General features: G+C 41.8%; 1 pseudogene; it reads right to left on the bottom strand.

The window, feature by feature from the left end:
• Positions 1-13,509: 13,509 nt before the first annotated feature.
• LOC127691099 (BTB/POZ domain-containing protein 6-like) lies at positions 13,510-14,778 on the bottom strand (annotated as a pseudogene).
• Positions 14,779-19,539: the final 4,761 nt, after the last annotated feature.

The following is a 19,539-nucleotide window of genomic DNA, read 5'->3' as shown; positions in this document are numbered from 1 at the left end:
TGAACCACAGTTCTTTTTTTCCTACAAATGATTTCAATACAGATAAATACTTTTTCTTCTACAAACCCTTGAAAATCTGACTTTACACCATTTTTGTTTCCTTTTGTTCTAATGAGTTAGGTGGAAAGGCATGATGGTGGGTTTCCCTGATTCAAAATGAACTGACAGTATTTTTCTCATTAAAGTTGTCCTCTATTATCGTTTAATATGTTTGCTGACCCCCAGGTGCTCTATCACACCCAGAATCATAGGATCAGTGGTGAGAAGGGTACAACATCTGTCCCAACACTGGGAGTAATTTGGATCAGTGGGACCCAGGCATGTAAAAACTCCTCCAAATTTGTTGCACACATTCCTTTCAATCTGTCTGGGCAGTGCCCTGAGCAGACACTGGGCACAAACTTTGCCGCCAGTCCCACAACATCCGGAGGAAGCTCCACTCCCAGCTTATCCAGCATGTCCAGGATCACAGGATCACAGGATCTTGATCACACCAGCATCTCAGGGTCCCAGAGTCAGCTTGTCTCCCAGGACTTCAGACACACCCACCTTCTCTGGATCACAAGATCCCAGAATCACAGGATCACACAGACAGCTTAACTCTGAGGAGTTCTGACAGAACCAGGATCACAGGAAGGACAGGCTGCTGTAAGGTATAGCGAAGGCAGGTAGCATTAGAGACAACCAGATGGCAGATGGCAGGAGGCCCGCATAAGAACATAAGCAACAGAAACCAAGGTTACTTGGCATCACCAGCACCCACTTCTCCCACCATAGCAGATCCTAGATACACCATCACACTGGAAAGGTCTCATGATGATGACAGAGGAGTATAAGAATGGCATAAATAACTCCCTTAAAGAAATACAGGAGAAAACAGATAAATAGCTAGAAGCCCTTAAAGAGGAAACACAAACATCTCTTAAAGAATTACAGGAAAACAATCAAACAGGTGAAGGAAATGAACAAAACCATTCATCTAAAAAATATAAAGATAAGCCTATCAGAATTAAATAAAACTGTTCACTATAGACCATGAAAGCTAGAAAGGCAGATGTCATACAGACCCTAAGAGAACACAAATGCCAGCCCAGGATACTATACACCACAAAATTCTCAATTTCCATAGATGAAGAAACCAAATTTACACAACATCTTTCCAAAAATCCAGCCCTATAAAGGATAATAGATTGAAAACACCAACACACAGAGGGAAACTACACCCTAGAAAAAGCAAGAAAGTAATCTTTTAACAAACCCACACAATCATAATTCTACCTCTAACAACAAAAATAATAGGAAGTAATAATCGCTTTTCCTTAATCTCTCTTAATATGAAAATTAATATTACCAACCTAGCCTTTTACATTGAAATTCAAAAATATGAGGAATTAGAACTTTGTTGTCTGTCATCCAGTGGTCTCTCTAATTTGGTAATTGGAGAAATAGGTCCAATATTGTACAATCCATATACACTTTCTGCTTTGTACATGACAGTGTCTTGCTGTGTACCATGTAATGGTCTTGAAATCATGCTTCTCCTATCTATGCCTCTCTATTGGTAAGTTTGTTTATTTGATGTTTTTACACTGTACTGTGGCTTTTCAGAACAGCTTACAGATTTCAAACTTATTTTACAACCAAAAGAAATGTAGAAAATTAATTTGAGAGGTGGCTTGCAAGAGAACAACAAAGAATGAGACTAAATGTTTTGCTTGATATTTATAAATATTGTATCAATTTTGAAGAAGAGGACCTTATAAGTTACTCTTTTTCTAAGATGAATGCTTTTCAAAATCATCATGGGCAATGAACCTGAATCTTACATTCACATAATGTCTGTGCCATGCTCCAAGCAGAACCATTGTTTATTGTAACAGTTGATGAATGACTTCATGGTTACACCATGTTAATACACACACCATTTCTTAAATGAATGTATCCTGTTCTCTGTGGACTGAGAATGATGACAATCTCTCAAGTCAAATAGCTTTAACCATAGCAGGAAATCTGTATCCAATAATCATGCCAACAATTCATTCCTTGGTGCAACAGAACTGTCAACTCTTAGCTTAGCTACTGTGGAAGTAAGATCCTTTGGCAATGTGAGGGACATTGAAGTACAGCCTAATTACAATGAACTCCAATGTCTAAAAATTGTTCTTATTTTGTGTTTGTACCACAGTAAGAGCCAAGATTTTAAGCTCAAGTACATATAAAATAAACAAAAAGACTTCATCTATTTATGTTCATTTAATAACATGTCCATCATTTTCATGATTAGTATAAAATATATGTTTTGAATATATTAAAAAAATAAAGATGTTTGCTGACCAAGTGAATATATGAATATATACATACTTATATATACATATATGTACAGAGATACACAAGTGCTTATTTTCACACACACATGAACACATGCATACTATAAAATATATAAATACACATTTGTATATGCAAGCACCTACAATGGGGATCTACCATTACTCATATACACAATATAAATATCCTAAAACACACCTGGGCTGGAGCACACACACACACATACACCCACCGCACACACAGATACACATCTATGAAAAGACTGCGAAGTTTCTGCACATTTAATGTCACTTGAGGAGGTAGTAAGACCTAAGTTCGTACAAGGCTCTTAGACTAACCCAGGCTATGCTGCACAGCCTGTACTTATTTCTGTGTCAGGAACATGTTCAGTGCAGATACTTGCTGATCCTAGCTGTATGTTATAAGCTTTGCACAGAAGTCTAATTTTAATTTTAAAATAATCATATTGTTTAACTTTTTGTTCATTACTAAAGACTTTAAATACAAAACAATAAAACTGGAGCCTGGCCTTCTGTTCTAGGAGGGGGCCCGGCCTGAGCCCCTCCGAGTGAGAAGCCATAGAGCCGGCCCGAGGACCTGGTTCCTAGATAATTCCGGAAGTGGCATCCTGAGGCACCTCTGCATATCATAGAGGTGATATGGGTTGCTGTTAGGCATCCAGGAACTCCTCTGCCTAGAGTGGCAAGCTAGAGGGGGCCGACTGGGAGGGGAAGGAGAGGAAGAGGTTGAAGTGGACGCTGGGGAAAGGTCACTTCCGGCCTGAGCTCAGGTCTCCCTAATCCCGGGGTCTGAGAAGCCTCTACCACCACAGATGACATCCCCTCCGCAGGGGAGAAGAACAGAGCTGTGTGAAGATCCCAGGGGAGTAGAGGGACTCAGACATGGAGCTTCAGGAAGAAGCTTGGTCTCCGGGGCCACTGGACCCTGAGGACCAGCTGAAGGCCAGTCGTGACAACCCAGGTGAGGTAGCCTCGGTGGTCTCCCATTCAACCACACTGCTTTCCCAGCAGGCCAGGGAACCATCATTTTTAACTCTGGAGTGCCTGGACTCTTGCTCCTTGCCCTTCTAGAGCCCCGTATTCCCTCCTGTCCTAGAAGTACAGGATGGTGTTCAGGACTCTAAGGGTACTTCTTTTTTTTTTTTTTTAAATTTTATAAGATATGTTCTTTATTTACATTTCAAATGATTTCCCCTTTCCTTAAACCCCTCCCACAGAAACTTCCATAAGCCCTGTTCTCTTCCCCTGTTCCCCAATCCACTCCTTCCTGCTTCCCTGTCCTGGTATTCCCCTACTCTGCTGCATCTAGCCTTTCCAGGACCAGGGGACTCTCCTTACTTCTTCTTGGGCACCATTTGATATGTGATTTGTGTATTGGGTATTCGGAGCTTCTGAGTTAGTATCTGTTTATCAGTGAGTGCATACCATGTGTATTCTTTTGTGATTGGGTCACCTCACTCAGGATGACATTCTCCAGTTCCACTCACTATCCTAAGAATTTCATAAATATAGTGTTTTTAATAGCTGAGTAGTATTCCATCGTGTAAATATTCCACATTTCCTGGGTACTTTCAATAGGACCACCCAGATCCTTGGAGCCCTCTTTTGTCTCATGTCTGCTGCTAGCTGTTGTTGAGCACCACTTCTGTGCCCCATATCCTGCTCTGGCTCTAAGAGTTCCATTTCTGCTTTGTGGTTGTTGCTCAAATGGGTGGGCCTCCAAACCCCGGGTCTGGAAGTGGCAATTTATGGGGAAAGGACAGGAAAGGGAATCTGAGGTCACATGGTAAGGTTTGGGAAGTTTGGGCTGAGCTAAATATGAAATTACTGAAATTTAAGTGTTGGCAATATGGTTTCTGACTGTTTAATAAGGCATTATTGGGTTGAAAACCTCACCTGTGGGTAACACAGAGCCCAGGTGTGTTGGGTAAGACCCATCCTGCCCACTAACACCTTCCTTCCTCTTCCTGGTGATTCCAGCCTGATGAAAATAAAGTTCATGAGCAGGAACGGGGTCCTTGGTGTATATGTGACACCTGGAGGAGACAGCATTGACTTCCTCTGTGATAATTAATTTGTGCTTACAAAAACAAACCAAAAAAGCCAAACCAGTGAAATGTTTGTATAAAAATGTACAGAAAGCCACTATGTTCTTCCTCTGTATGACCAATTAAATCTTGTAACAATGACTTGAGACAAACAATACAAGGAGCTGTGTCTGGCAGGCGACAGTAGATTTTAAGATGCTGGACAGACAGCTTAAAAACCAGCAAGTTTCAGATTCAGTGTGAAACCTGGGCTCACGGGACTATATTACAGAAAGACAGAACAAAATCACAGGTAAATACCTGACCTCTCAACATACCTACCATGCATATCTCTCTCTCTCTCTCTCTCTCTCTCTCTCTCTCTCTCTCTCTCTCTCTCTCTCTCTCTCTCACACACACACACACACACACACACACACACACCATACAGAAATCATAAGTGAACAGGAATGAATGAAGAGACCACAATGGTGGAGCAACAGTTAAAAGTAGACTATGAAATGCTGAAGTGAGACTCGGGACTCAGCTATCCATCCCTTGAAGACTGAAAATGCTTAGGGAACACACATCTTAGACTATGTTGAGAGAGTTGGATTAATTTTAGTCTTGAAGTCTCACAACTCTCACATCAACCCTCAGTCTGAGAGAAGCCTTTCATAGATTCCTGTTAATCTAGTTAGCTCTACTATGTAAGATCTAGGAAAGAACTCTAGCAACAGTGACATAAATCAGGACTGACAAGATATTACTCAGGGTCTTTCAGTGTGAACCAAGATCTAGGCAGGGTAAAGCGACCATCTTGCAATGCAGGGAAAGGGGAGAGAAAGGATACAAGCATCCCTTCTACAAAAAGAAAAATGCAATTATGACCACTCATTTGGTAATTCCATGGGCTCTAATACTTGTAAATTGTTTCCTACCTGGGACCTCACACGACCTCTACATAGCAAATAGGCTAAAGACCTGACTTCATCAATCAAAGTTCTGTTCTACTACAAGGGAGGCACTTCCATAGAACCCTTCTAGCATAATGGCATGTAGGTGTGTAATGTGTGTCCAACCTATCTATTATAAGGAACTGCAGCTATTGGCCAAGCAGGAGGAACTGCTTGCCTATCTACAGTGTCCTGCAATTGGTTAACTCCACAGAAATCTTGTAAATGATCAGAGAAATGAACAACTGGACGAGACATGGGAGAGTGCCTGGATAAGGTTCAGGATGGTTACATGGGCTTCACTGTGTTTATGGATAGACAATAGAGCAACCTACCCCTGATGCTCATTCATCCTACCTGATGCTGCTTGGTACAGGAGTCACACAACTTCTCACAGACTTTTATACAAAGACTGTTTGCTTGTTGTACTCTTACAGTGCAATCTGTTCCCATGGCAGTTGTCTGTTATCAGTCCACAACATCCTGACTTTGTGCTTGAGATGGTTAGATTCACACAGGAGGTGGCAATTCCTGATCCTGAGCCACAAACAAAAACATCCACCTTACTCCTCCTCCTCTAAGTACCAACCCCCTTCATGGATCCTGATCCCCAGACAACTCTAGACTACAGTCTAGATTAGCCATGGAATATCACATAGAGGAAGGTAAAATCCAGAGAACAGTTACTTTCCCAAAGACTCAAGGTACTTCTGAAAACTCTGACACCAACAGGGACTCATATATCTCCCAGTCGAGAGCATGGTCCCCATGTGTGCTAATGTGTACATGGTATTAAAAAACCACCTGTAAGTAGAGGGCAAACCATCTCTAGGAGAGGAGAAGATACCCAACAGTTACACATTCTTTCTGTGTGTCTCATTGAAACTAGATGTATAAATCTACTTTCAGACCCCAAGGGGCTCAAGGATATCTCCATCATGGTGCAAACCTATTGTATCTCATGGATAGTGACTTGGAAAGGATAATGATTAGAGAGGCTCACAGAATCTTCACACTTTGTCAAAATGAGTCCAAGAGGTAAAACGTCCTAGGGCCTTTCTTTGTAGGAGGCAGGCTTCCTGTTAAAAGGCAAACAATATATAACCTGAGCCCTAACTTTGGTTCATAGACAAGGATGGGTAAACATATTCTGTGCCTAGTGCTTGGGTCATGACCATGTTAGTCACTCACCAGTAGAATTGATTTTCATAGTCAGTTCCTTGCACTTGCACAAGCTCTCCATGATCTCCTGTGGCATTTTCTTGAGGTCGGTCATCACTTGATAGTGTTGCATTGTAAGCATGAAAGTCTCAAAAGTTGTTCCAGTGGGAGAACATGACCCAAGGAGCACATAACCTCGTGAACTAAGGATACAAGTATTATGTCAATTCAAGCTGAATTGTGGACTACACCTGCCCACAAACACACTGGAACACACACACACACACACACACACATACACTGAAACACAATCAGAATGTCACATAAATACAATGATGAGGCATCATCTCAGAGTATCATGAACAAAATTTTAGAAAAGCAGTGATGATCTGCAGCCAATCCAGACACAATGAGAGACGACATGTGGGACCAAGCCCCTCTAGCTGTTGACAGGACCAACTGTACCCAAAGCACCTCCAGGTCAATTACAACAATGATTTACCATAAACACACATTACCTAGCATCACCCACAAACCAACACCTGTCCAGGCTTCTTAAACTGCAGGATGAGAGCTCTCACTTGACTCCCCTTATCACCAAACTCTGATCCCACCTGCTCTGATTTACTTTTGGAAGAATCAAAAGGGCCTGTGACCACATCTCATTCCTATCTGAACTTTCTGTGTAGAAAATCCAATTAGCAAAAGGAATTTGGACATGAAGTCAGCCTGGAGTTGTATCCTCCTGTGATAAGAGGATATCAGGGGTAAACAGAGAGGTCTGAAGATAGTCAGCAAAGCACTAGGCATAATGACTACTTGTTGTTCAAATTCTTGTCAGTGTAATGGACCAGGATACCAGAGAGTCTTCTCTCTCATTTTGCATCTTTTGGAGGATCCCTTTTGACCTGGTCCAACCTCTTCATTCTCTGTGCCTCTTCATTGGTGGTGGAGAGATTTGATGATGCCTTCCTATCAGAACTTGTAGGTAGATAAACACTAGGAAACTCATAGAGCTAATAGGACAGGGAATATTGAAACCATGCTTGTTCCTGAACACAAGCCCGAGGAAGAGGAAATTCTAGAGACACAGGAAATCTCAGAAAGAGCAGGAAATCATCTTTTAGCTGCCCTCCTTAGCTATGTCCCTGTTCCCAACCACCATCACTAAACATCTGCCTCACTCACTATTACAGTCCCCTTAGCCATGAAATGCATAAGATGTCACAGGCAAGAAGATTGGAGGGCATTGTCAGCTCTTATCTGACAATGTAGTTAGTTGGTACTGCTAAGCACAAAAAAGATTGACAATAATCTCCAGCACCTAACATCTCCCACAAGCCAACACCTCTCCAGACTTCTTAAAATACATGATGCAGGCTCAAATTGTACTACACCAACCCAGACTGTGAATCAGGCCACATCATGTGTGTTCAAAATTAAAGTGTCTGAGACCTTGATTCATGAGCAGGGGAATATCCCTGTCTGTCCTTGGTATCATATACTCATGTACCCTATAGGAAACTATTGAGGATGAAGTGCTCCAACACTTTATCCTGAGAGCAACATTTTGATATTCTCATAGAGCTTCCTCCTGTCATAATTTGTCACTCAAGAGGAAATTAAGATATCTCAGCAAAAGAACTGCAGACTTGTCAATTCCTGGCTCTCTGAAAAACTAATCTTCTGAAATTGTTGACTCTGGTTCTGCCATTGAGTAATATCAAGGATCCAGATCATAAGCCCTACCTACTCTTGGAAAGAAAAGCTCCCTGACCCTTGCCCAGGACTCACTATGCCTTCACCAGGACCATTTCTTCCTTCCTGTTTCCCAACATGACAGAAAGCCAGCCTCCTTCAGCCTAGGTCTGGTCTCTGTCTGATTTCTATTCTCCCTCTGAAATATCCTGAGCAGCATGGAAAACATGCCTGCTTCTGAACCCAATAGGCAATGAAGGAATACCCCATAGGTATTTGTTATCACCACAACACTTGTGACATCACAGAAGATTCTAGGGTTCTCCTGGATACAAGAGATTGTCCAGGGAAGTGACTACTGATGAAGTCATAGGGAAGCACCAGGGCCTACCTGCTAACCAGCTTGTCCCATATTGGCCAGTTTTTGAGGAGCCCTTTCCTGCAGTCTTTCTTTTGACCCTGGAGAGAGCCCTGGACACCTTCATGTTACAAAGCTAAGGGTTTTTTTCTGCTTCATTACAAGTCAAGCAATTTGGATGGGAAGAGTTTGTTAGCGTCTAGGAATGGGCAGTTCATCTTTGTTAGGACCTAAAGCTCTAGGATTCTTGGATGAGGGAGATTCTTTTCCATTATAAATCTACTTCTGGGGTCTATTCAAGTAACATACAGTCCAATTCCCCAGGTTGCCCTGTTTTCCAGAGCTACAATCATTCTCCTGAACCTTCAGTTTTATGAAAATTGGATTATTTTTTTAATTGTGCACATGCCTTGAGAGGAGAAATATTTTCAATTTATACAGACATGTATTTTCATGAAATGTCTGTTTTACAATCCCATTTTTGCAAAGAATACTTCCTCATTCTTGGCAGTATTGGAACTTAAGAACAAGGGAAGATCAAATTGAAAGTTTATGTCCCTTCTTCAAAAGATAAAATCTTAAGTACTACTGTCCTCCAATACAACCAAAGTAGGCATCTGTGAATAAATGTCAGTAGGGACATTGGATGGCTGCTCTGTAGTCCTATTAGCTCTCCCTTCTCACGTATCTACCTGTCTGAGTTCCCAGTTCTAGTCCTGAGGCTCTTGGGGGACTATGATTCTCTATTCATAAGATACTCAAGACTGAATAGGATGGATAAGGCATGGAAAGGCCTTAGGTCCAGTGAAACCTCAATCTTAATGGGTCCATAATTTCAGGAGGGACTCCATTTGCCATTGTCATCTGTGGCTTTCACCGTTGTGACCTGAGTGTGCTGAATGCATGGTAAAATGCCACCTTACTCTCAGGTTCAAGAGTAAAAGGATCATGTACATCCTTAACAAATTGTGTTGTCTTTGACTACTACCTGCAGCTATATAATATGACTACAAAACGTTCAAAGGTATCTGGGGAGATGTTGGGGGAGTTGGAAGACTAGTCTGTATCTTGGCTAGTCAGATAAATAGCCTTCATAGAGAATTGGAGTACCGGGATAATGAAAAAGAAATAGTTAAGTGTTTGGCTAAATGATGATCTCTGAGCCTGGGAAGAAATGGGAGAGTCATTCCAAGCAAATATTAAAGGGATGAATCCTTCCCTATATTGGGTACAATAGACCCAAGGTAAGAAGCAGGCCCCTCCCCATTCCTGAACTCTCCTGAGAGTTTTGTAGTGTTTCTATTAATAGACATTTATTTATTTACACTGGGCCACAGTTCTGAGAACTGAATGCACAATGAAGGTTCCCATCTATTCAGAAGTCATTCACTGTATATTGACAAGTTTTGACTGCGAATGTTCTGCCATTTTCTGACATGATTCCAAGGGTGTGGTAAAATTGTTGGTACAGTACCTGGAAGAGCTTTTGAGCTACTCTTTTTGCATTTTCAGATTAGAGGATAAACCTTCTACCCACTCAGAGAGGGTATCATTAAAAACAGGCGTGTACTCATATTTTCCCCTAGCAGGCCAGATATTAGTGAAATCAGGTTTCCACAACTGACCATAGTTTTGTCCCCTCATATGTGCCCACTTCTGAGAGAAGTATCTCTGTTTACATTTATCTTACTCTAAATCTGGCATATTGCTTAGATAAATCTGACTTGGAGGTCAAGTCTAGATATAACATTCTTTGTTCTGAGCAACTCAGAAAGTATTATGGACCCCAGTCATGTAGCCTGGTGAAGGTTATTTACCAGAGCTTCGCCAATATTTTCTGGTAGAGTGATCCTGCCCTCAGTGTCCACCACCATCCTTTGGGTTCAGCTACCCTTTGAATATTTTTACATCCCCTATTTCCCCTTGGTTATACTATGGAGTCTCAGGGGGCAGCGGGTCACAATATGTTACCAGAATGTCAGTAGACCCCAGTGTTCTTTGGCTCAAATTTTGGGCAGGCTAGTCAGTGCCCTGGTTACTTCTGACCTCAAGGGAGTCATTAAGTTCATGTCCTCAGCATTTAAATCAAGAAATTTATGGAAGAAGGCAAATACTTTCTGGGAGAGGCAGGAATTCCTCTTTGTTTTTTTCTTTTTTTCTTTTTTTTTTTTAATTGAGTATCTTCTTCATTTATATTGCCAATGGTAAAACCTTTCCAAATTTCCTCCCCTCACAAAAGCCCACCTACTCAAAGATTCCCAACCCCTCTTCCCACCCCCTGACTCCATGTATATGCCTCTCTACTCAACACACTCCCACCTCCCCATCTCATCTGTTTCCCTTTATTGGGGCCTCTATTGAGCCTTTCCCAGACCGAAGACCACTCTTCCCACTGATGCCCAACAAGGCATTCCTCTACCACATTTTTGGCAGGAACCATGTGTACCCTTTTGTTCATGGTTCAGTCCATGGGAGTCTTGGGGTATCCTGGTATCTGAAGTCATTGTTCTTCCCATGGGGCTGTAAACCCCTTCTGCTCCTTCGGAACATCCTCCAGATCCTCCGTTGGGGACCCCATACCCAGCGCAATAGTTCGTTGCTAGTTTCTGTCTCTGTATTTGTAGGGCCCTGGCAGGGCCCCCCTAGAGATGGTCATGACATGCTCCTTTTGGTACATGCTTCTTGTCGTAGTGTCAGGGTTTGGTGACTGTTTATAGGATGAATCCCCAGGTAGGGCAGTCTCTGGAGGGCTTTAGTTCAGACTCTGCTTCACACATTGCCTCCCTTATTGCTCCTGTGAGTATTATGTTCCCTTTCTCAGAGGAACCATAGCACCCTCACTTAAGCCCTCCTTCTTCTTGAGCTTCCTGTGCTGGGTGTATTGTAAATTGTTTATTTTGAGCTTTTGGACTAGCATCTGCTTATTAGTGAGTGTGTACCATGTGCATTCTTATGTGACTGGGTTGCCTTGCTCAGGATGACACTTTCTAGTTCCATCCATTTGCCTAAGAATTTTATGAATTCGTTGTTTTTAATACCTGAATAGTACCTCATTATGTATATATACCACAGTTTCTCTATCCATTCCTCTGTTTAGGGACATCTTGGTTCTTTCCAGCTTCTGGCTATTATAAATAAGACAGCTATGAACATAGTGGAGCATGTGTCCTTATTACATGTAGGAGCATCTTCTGGGTATATGACCAGGAGTGGTATAGCTGGATCCACAGGTAGTACTATTTCTAATTTTCTGAGGAATTGCCAACTTGTTTTCCAGAGTGGTTTTACCAGCTTGCAGTGCCACCAATAATGGAGAAGTGTTCCTCTTTCCCCCACATCCTCTACAGCATCTGCTGTCCCCTGAGTCCTTCATCTTCGTCATTCTGACTGGTGTAAGGTGGAATCTGAGTGTTGTTTTGATTTGTATTTCCCTGATAACTAAGGATGCTGAACATTTCTTTAGGAGCTTTAGAGCCATTTGAGTTTCCTCAGTTGAGAATTCCCTGTTTAGCTCTGTACCCCACTTTTAATAGGTTATTTGATTCTCTAGAGACTAACTTCTTGAGTTATTTGTATATGTTGGATATTAGCCCTCTATCAGATGTAGGGTTAGTAAGCATCTTTTCCCGATTTGCTGGTTGCCGTTTTGTCCTATTGACCGTGTCCTTTGCCTTACAGAACCTTTGCAGTTTTGTGAGGTCCCATTTGTCGATTCTTGTTCTTAGAGCATAAGCCATTCTGCCAGCAGTGATGAGCCCTCCTCTGTAGATCATAACATTCACATGTGCAGTAACTTATGCATAGGGACTTTCCTAGTCTGTGATAATGGGTCTTCTTTTTCAACATTCATTTGGTCTATAAGTCTTGGGTCCAAATCATTTATTTCAGGTACCATAACTGCTGAAGCCCAGTGTACCTGGTTCCATGTTTAATGAAGATGTCCCCATCCATGTAGAGCATTGCATCAGAATCTTTCAGTGGTTGTGGTGGTGTTCATTAGGTCTAGACTGATCTCTTTCATCAGGTTTGTTTCCTCATGCTATCATTGATGAACTTCTGTGGTCATCATCTGGCAAGATGATAGCAGTATTGATGAGAGTGGGTTTTTCAAACCAGATTCCAGGATGGTTCAATGCAGGACCTGCTATTGTTTCACACATGCATTGAACATCCAGGGTTCAGGTTTTCCTTTGAGAAGAACTTCAACTGCATGGGGTGATGTAAGTATCAAATGCTGACCCAGAGTTAACTTTTATGCCTCTTTCACTAGAATACTCATAGCCACCACAGCTCTTACACATGTGGACCAGCCTAGGGATAAAGGATTCAATACACTGGATAGATCTATTACACTGTGATTCTATGGACCTAATATGTGTGGTTCCATGCCCTTTGCAGTAACTTTTGTTTCATGGATCTATAGATAACAAGGCTTGGAGGCATCTGGAAGTGATAGGGATGGATCAAAAACACCTGTCTTTAAAGTCTCTAACATGATTTCTGCAGACTCATTCCAGATTAGAGACTCAATGACCTCATATGTTGCCTGGCTTTTTGGTTAGGAGGTTTATTAGTAACTACTATTTCCAAACGGGTTATGAGACTGTTTAGATAGTTTACCTCATCTTGATTTAACTTAGGTGTGTGGTAGTGAGCTGGAGAAATGGCTTAGCAGTTCAGAGCCATCTCCCTTGGCTGCTCTTCCAAAGGTCCAGAGTTCAATTCCCAGCAACCTCATGGTGGCTCACAACCATCTATAAGGGGATCTGATGCCCTCTTGTGGCATGTGTGTGTATATACAGCAGAGCACTCATACAGTTTAAAAATAGTTAAATAAATCAGAATCACCCATTTCATCTAGATTTTCCGGATTTATTGAGCATAGGCTTTTCTTATGAGACAAGCTATGTTTTTTCTTGTTCTGTGAAATCTTTTTTATGAAAATTCACTTAAATATTTTGGAACTATTTTAAGTGACTTGGTAGCAATCTTTGTCTTGAATGGGAGGCCAAGTGTCCTGAATCTAGGGTATCATTGGGCAGGCATTTAGGACTACCTTGATTCCAAGTATGCCTTCCACCTGTGGAACGCCATCTTGGCCCAGCAATGAACACCAGGCTGTTCTCTGCAGACTGGATGCTGTCACATCCCCCATGGTACCTCCACTGATTACTGTGGTAGCCAGAAGACCGGAAGTGTTGTCACCTCTGGAGCAGGGCCCTTCCTCTTGGTCAGGGTGAATTCAAGGAGGGGCTTTTTGGCTGCAGTGTACTGAAGAAGATGTTGTAGGTCTCTTCTAAGGTCAGGATATCTGACTGGTCAGCACTATTGTCAAGATCCTCTATGGTCATAGTTGGAATTTGAACCAGGTAGAGGCTCTTTCCAAAACATGCCTCTTGTGGGGAGTGACTTGGAGGCCCTGTGTCTTACATACAGCCTCAGCCCAGTTCAAGTCAGCCTCAAAGACCACAGACTCCTTGTTATTGAGGGCATCCCTGGTTACAATGATCTCCAGTGTCTGACTGTCAATTTCACCAAAGCATTCAGACCTCAGGGCCATTTCAGCCTGTTCATCAATGACTTCCCCGGATTGCTAGGTCAGTTCAGGATCCTCAAATCGTCTGCTCTGGGACAGCAGGACACAAGTATTCTTGGCTTCCAGATTTATTTCCAGAAAGTTGATGCAGACCTTGGCTAGGGGAGTCACAATGGACTTCTTACCAGCATACAAATTGGCAAGCACTGTGTCTGCCTCTAGATCAATGTCATTGCTGTACATTTGTTTTAGCAAAACCAAGAAAGCAGCAGGCTCCACACCATGATTGTTGAATTCTGACTTGACTTCTGCAAGATCCTGTAGAACAAGTCATAGAAGACTGAGCTGCAGACAGCCAAGAAATACTCTAGTGCAGCATAGGATGGAAGGACTGCCAACCGGGACTCTCAGTGTTGTGGTCTGACAAGGGCAGAAGCAGGGCGGGTGTCAGGCCAGGCTGGTAGCAGAGACCTTCCTGCTCTCAGCCATGCTGGTCACATTGCTGTTGGAGATGTGGGTAGCAGTAGCTGTGGAGGCACTGGCAGGCAGGTACAGGCAGTTCCACAGTCATCTTGCCTCCTGCAGAGGCCAGCTCCTCACTGGTCTGTGTTGTGCCCTGTGCATTCCCACCAAGATGGGCCTGGAAAAGGACTGTGTGAGCACCAGCAGGGAGGTTAGGAACTGTGTCCCAGTCCATGCAGGCAGGACACCAGCAGCAGCATGGAGCCAGGCCAGCTCTGCTGCAGGGGACGCCCTCCCACTGGCACCAAATTCTGCACCCCACCAGAAAGCCCACAGCCTGGCAACAGGGGGCTCAGTTCAGCCCATCCAGCTAAGCTTTTATTTTCCTCAGTTTCTGAAGTTATGTCTCCCTTCTGATTGTGTTAATTTGAGAACTGTTGCTGTGTCCTTTAGTTACTTTGGCTAAGGGTTTTTCTATCTTATTGATTTTTTTTTTCCTGAAAGAACCATGCTTTTTTTATTTGTTGTTGTTTGTGTATTTTTCCTTGGTATCTTCCTTTTTCTTTCATTTTAGTTGATTTAAGCCCTAAGTTTGTGTATTTCCTGCCATCTACTCCTCTTAAATGTGTTTGCTTCATTTCATTCTACAAATTTCAGGTGTGCAGTTAAGATGATTCCAGTTTGTTTTCCTATCACCACCTTAAGATTTTTTATTTAATTGGATATTTTATTTATATACATTTCAAATATTAACACCTTTCCAGATTTGCCCTCTGCAGATCCCCTATCCCATTCTCTTACCCTGCTTCTATGACAGTGCTCCCTCACCAACCACTCCACTCCAGGCTCGCTGCCCTAGTATTCCTCTACACTGGGGCATCAAACCTTCACAGGACGAAGGTCCTCCCCTCCCATTGATGCCAGATAAACTCCTTTCAGCTCCTTTGGTCCTTCCTCTAAGTCCTCCATTGGGGTCCCAGTGGGTTGGCTGCGAGCATAGGTATTTGAACTTGTCAGGATCTAGCAGAGCATCTAGGAGATAGCTGTATCACTCTACTGTCAGCAAGCATTTCTTGGCATCCACGATAGTTTCTGGGTTTGGTGTCTGCATGTGGGATGTATACCCAGGTAGGGCAGTCTCTGGATGGCCTTTCCTTCAATCTCTGCTCCATTTTTTGTTCCTGCATTTTCTTTTTAGACAGGAGAAATTCAGGGTTACAATTTTGGAGATGGGTTGGTGGCCCTTTCCCTCAACTTGGAGGCCATGCCTAACCTCTGGATATGGTCCCCACAGGTTCTCCCTCCTCCTTTTGGGGTATGTCAGCTAATGTCATCCCTCTGGGACCCTAGGATGCTATTGCTTTCCTGGCATCTGGAACTTTTTGGTTGCTACCCCAGTTCCCCAAGGCACTCAGTGCTGAGAATTTTCCTGTTAACACTACTTTTCTTGGGTCCAAAAAGTTTGTGTATGATGCTTATCTTCAGTGAATTACAGAAAGTCTTTAATTTCTTGCTTTACTTTTTTACTGACCAAGTTATCATTGAGTAGATAGTTTTTCTGTTTCCATGAGCATGTGGGCTTTATGTTGTACCTGTTATTTTGAAGACCAGTCTTAGACCCTTGTGATATGTTAGAATGCCTGTAATTCTTGGAATCTTCTTTTATCTGTTAAGGCTGGTTTTGCTTCTGATTATATAGTCAGTTTTGGAAAATGTTCCATGGAATGCTGACAAGAAGTTATCTTTTGGGGGTGGGTTGGAGGTGAAATGTTCTGTAGATATCTGCTAAATCCATTTGGTTCATAACTTCTCTTAGTTATACTGGGTCTCTGTTTAGTTGCTGTGTCAATGACTTGTCGACTGGTAAGTGTAGGATGTTGAAGTATCCCATTATTATGTGAGAATCAATGTGTGTTTTGAGCTTTACCAAAGTTTCTTTTATAAATTTGGATGCAGTTGCACATGAGGCAGAGGAGTTGCGAATTGCGGCTTCCTCTTGGTAGATTTTTACTTTGATGATATGAAACGTCCTTTCCCATTTCTTTTGATAACTTTTGGTAGAAAGTCTACTGTCTTAGGCATGACAATAACTCCTCCAACTTGGTTCTTGGGATCATGTGCTTTGAAAACTGTTTTGTAGCACTTTACTCTGAAGTAGTGGCTTTCTTTACCACTAAGGTGTGTCTCTGGTCTGCAGCAAAATGCTGGATACTGTTTATGGTTCTAGTTTCTTAGCCTATGTATTTTTATTAGGTAATTGAATCCATTGATGTTGAAAGATATTAAAGACAGATGATTGTTAGTTCCAGTTATTTTCCTTTTCGTGGTGGTGTTGTGAGAGATTCCCTTCTTTCATGATTCTTGTGAGATGATTCTTTTCTTGTGTTTTCTTGGATATAATTACACTCCTCAGTTGGAATTTTGCTCCTAGTATCCACTGTAGTGCTGGATTTGTAGAACGAAATTGTAAAGTTTGGTTTTCTGGAAGAATATCTTAGTTTCTCCATCTAGGATGATAGGAGTTGTGCTTCATATAGTAGCCAGGGCTGCCATTTGTGTTCTCTTAGGCTGTGCATGATGTTTGTCTGGGATCTTCTGGATTTTATCATCTATGGTGAGAATGCTGGTGTGATTCTCATAGGTCTGCATTTGTAAGTTACTTGACCTTTTCCCCTTACAGTTTGCAATATTTTCTTTTTATCTTCTGTACATGTACTGTTTTGATGATTATGTGACAGGATGATTTTCTGTATCAGTCCAATCGATTTTATGTGTTGTAGCCTTCTTGGACATTTATGGCTGTCTCTGTTTTTAGGTTAATGATGTTTTCTTCTATCATTTTCTTGAAGATGCTTTCTGGGCCTTTGAACTGGTAACAATCACCCTCTTCTATTTCTACTACTCTTAGGTTTGAATTTTTCACTATGTCCTGAATCTTCTGGATATTATGGATTAGGAGCTTTTTACACTTTGTATTTACTTTAGCTGACTTTTCAATATCATCTATGGTATCTACTATGCCCAAGATTCTCATTTCAATCTTTCATATGCTGTTGCTGATGCTTGCATCTGTAGCTCCTGATCTCCTTTTTAATTGGATCCATTGTATCCAACAGGGATACATACATTTGTGATTTTTTAATGTTATTTTTCTTTTTTATTGGTTACCTTAATTATTTACATTTCAAATGTTATCCACCTTCCCAATTTCCCCTCACTATCCCAACCACACTTATGCCTGCCACTATGAGGGTGGTGTGTTTTTGAAAGGCTATTTCAAGATGTAATGGGATGATCAAATGATACTTTTTTAGTTTGTTTATATAATGGATTATGTTGATGGATGTCCATATATTAAATTATTCTTGCATCCCTGGGATGATACCTATTGCATCATGGTGAATGATCGTTTTGATGCATTATTAGGTTTTGTTTCTGAGAATTTTATTGGGTATATTTGCATCAGCATTTTTTATTGTTTGTATATCCTCAGCCCAGTGAGTAGCAGTATCAGAAGTTGTGGTCCTGTTGGAGTATATTTGTCACTGTGGGTGTGGGCAAGACCCACTAATTTCTAGCTGTCTGGAAATTAGTCTTCCATTAGCAGCCTTCAGATGAAGATGTAGCACTTTCAACTTCTCCTGTACCATGCATTCCTGGGTGCTGCCATGTTCCTCCCTTGATGATACTGGACTGAACCTCAGAACCTGTAAGCCACCCCCCATTAAATGTTGTCCTTTATAAGACTTGTCTTGGTCAAAGTATCTGTTCAAACTAGTAAAACCCTAATTCAGAAAGAAGATACTACCAGGTACTGGGGTATTGCTGTGATAGGACTGACCATTCTTTGGTTTAGAGGAAAGTGGATTGTGAGACTTTGGAAAGCAGTGTAATGATTTAATTTGGGCTTACTGGGCTATGCTGGTAGGAATATGGAAGACTTTGTTGCTGAATATGATTTAAACTGTATAGACCTGCCCTACATGGTTTCAGTGGAGAATAATTTCAGAATATGTCTTAGAGACAGTTTTCTGGTATTTTGGTTAATAATGTGGCTACTTTAAACTCTTTTTTGAAGAGTCTGCCTGAGGCTAAGCTGAAGAGAATCAGATTAATTGCATTTATACCAGAAATCTTAAAAGTGCCCTTCATAGACATCGTTTTCTTGGTGAGTCCCAGGAAAAGGATTTAAACATGTGTAGGGAGCATAGAAAGACAAATATAAAATATGTGTTTGAAGTATTAATGGTGTATTAGGAAGTGAAATGGTATTGAATCTTGGATTCAAGAGATACAAGTTAAGGGAGCAGGACTTTGGTACAAGATCCTACCAGCTACCTATAGATCCAGGCATGTTGCCACACATCTTTAATCCCAGAAGATAAATTCAAGGAGATCTCTGTGTTCTAGGCCATCCATAAACAAAACAAGTTCTATGTGAAGAAAAACTTGTCCAGAGGCATGGTGGTACACTCATAAACACCAGGAGACAGTCATGCAGATCTCTGAGTTCAGGGTCAATCTATAGAGCAAGATGCAGGACAGCCAATCTTGGGAATTGAAAGAGTTAAAAAAGAGGAAGCTAGTGATAATGTCATGGAAGAAGGGGGCCATGTTCCAGCACTAGAAAGCAGCAGAACTCAAGCTGCTTCAATCATGTGTCTCTTACTTGATAGTCAAGAGGAGAAGGATACTACTGGGACAATTGATGCTGGGTAGCTGGAGCTGGAGCTATGAAATTAGTAGTGACAACGAAGCAACCAACATCACTGAGGAGAAATCTTCTGGGTAGTGTTTGCTGACAGCACAAAGAAGCTGTGTTTCAGAGATTGCCAGGTTCTACTTTGTGTTGAAGCTGTACTAGGTAATGTGTAAGAGTCGCCCCTAACAGTTGCTACAGCACTTGTAGTTGTTTTGAAGGCATGAAATGTTCATGAAGAACAGCTGAGGCTTGGCACAGTGAGTGGCCATGGAAGGCCATTGGTGAAAGTGCAGC

Source organism: Apodemus sylvaticus, chromosome 8, assembly GCF_947179515.1.
Source record: "Apodemus sylvaticus chromosome 8, mApoSyl1.1, whole genome shotgun sequence".
Taxonomy (NCBI): Eukaryota; Metazoa; Chordata; class Mammalia; order Rodentia; family Muridae; genus Apodemus; species Apodemus sylvaticus.
Note: the sequence above shows the minus strand (reverse complement) of the source record. Positions and strands in the feature narration are given on the sequence as shown.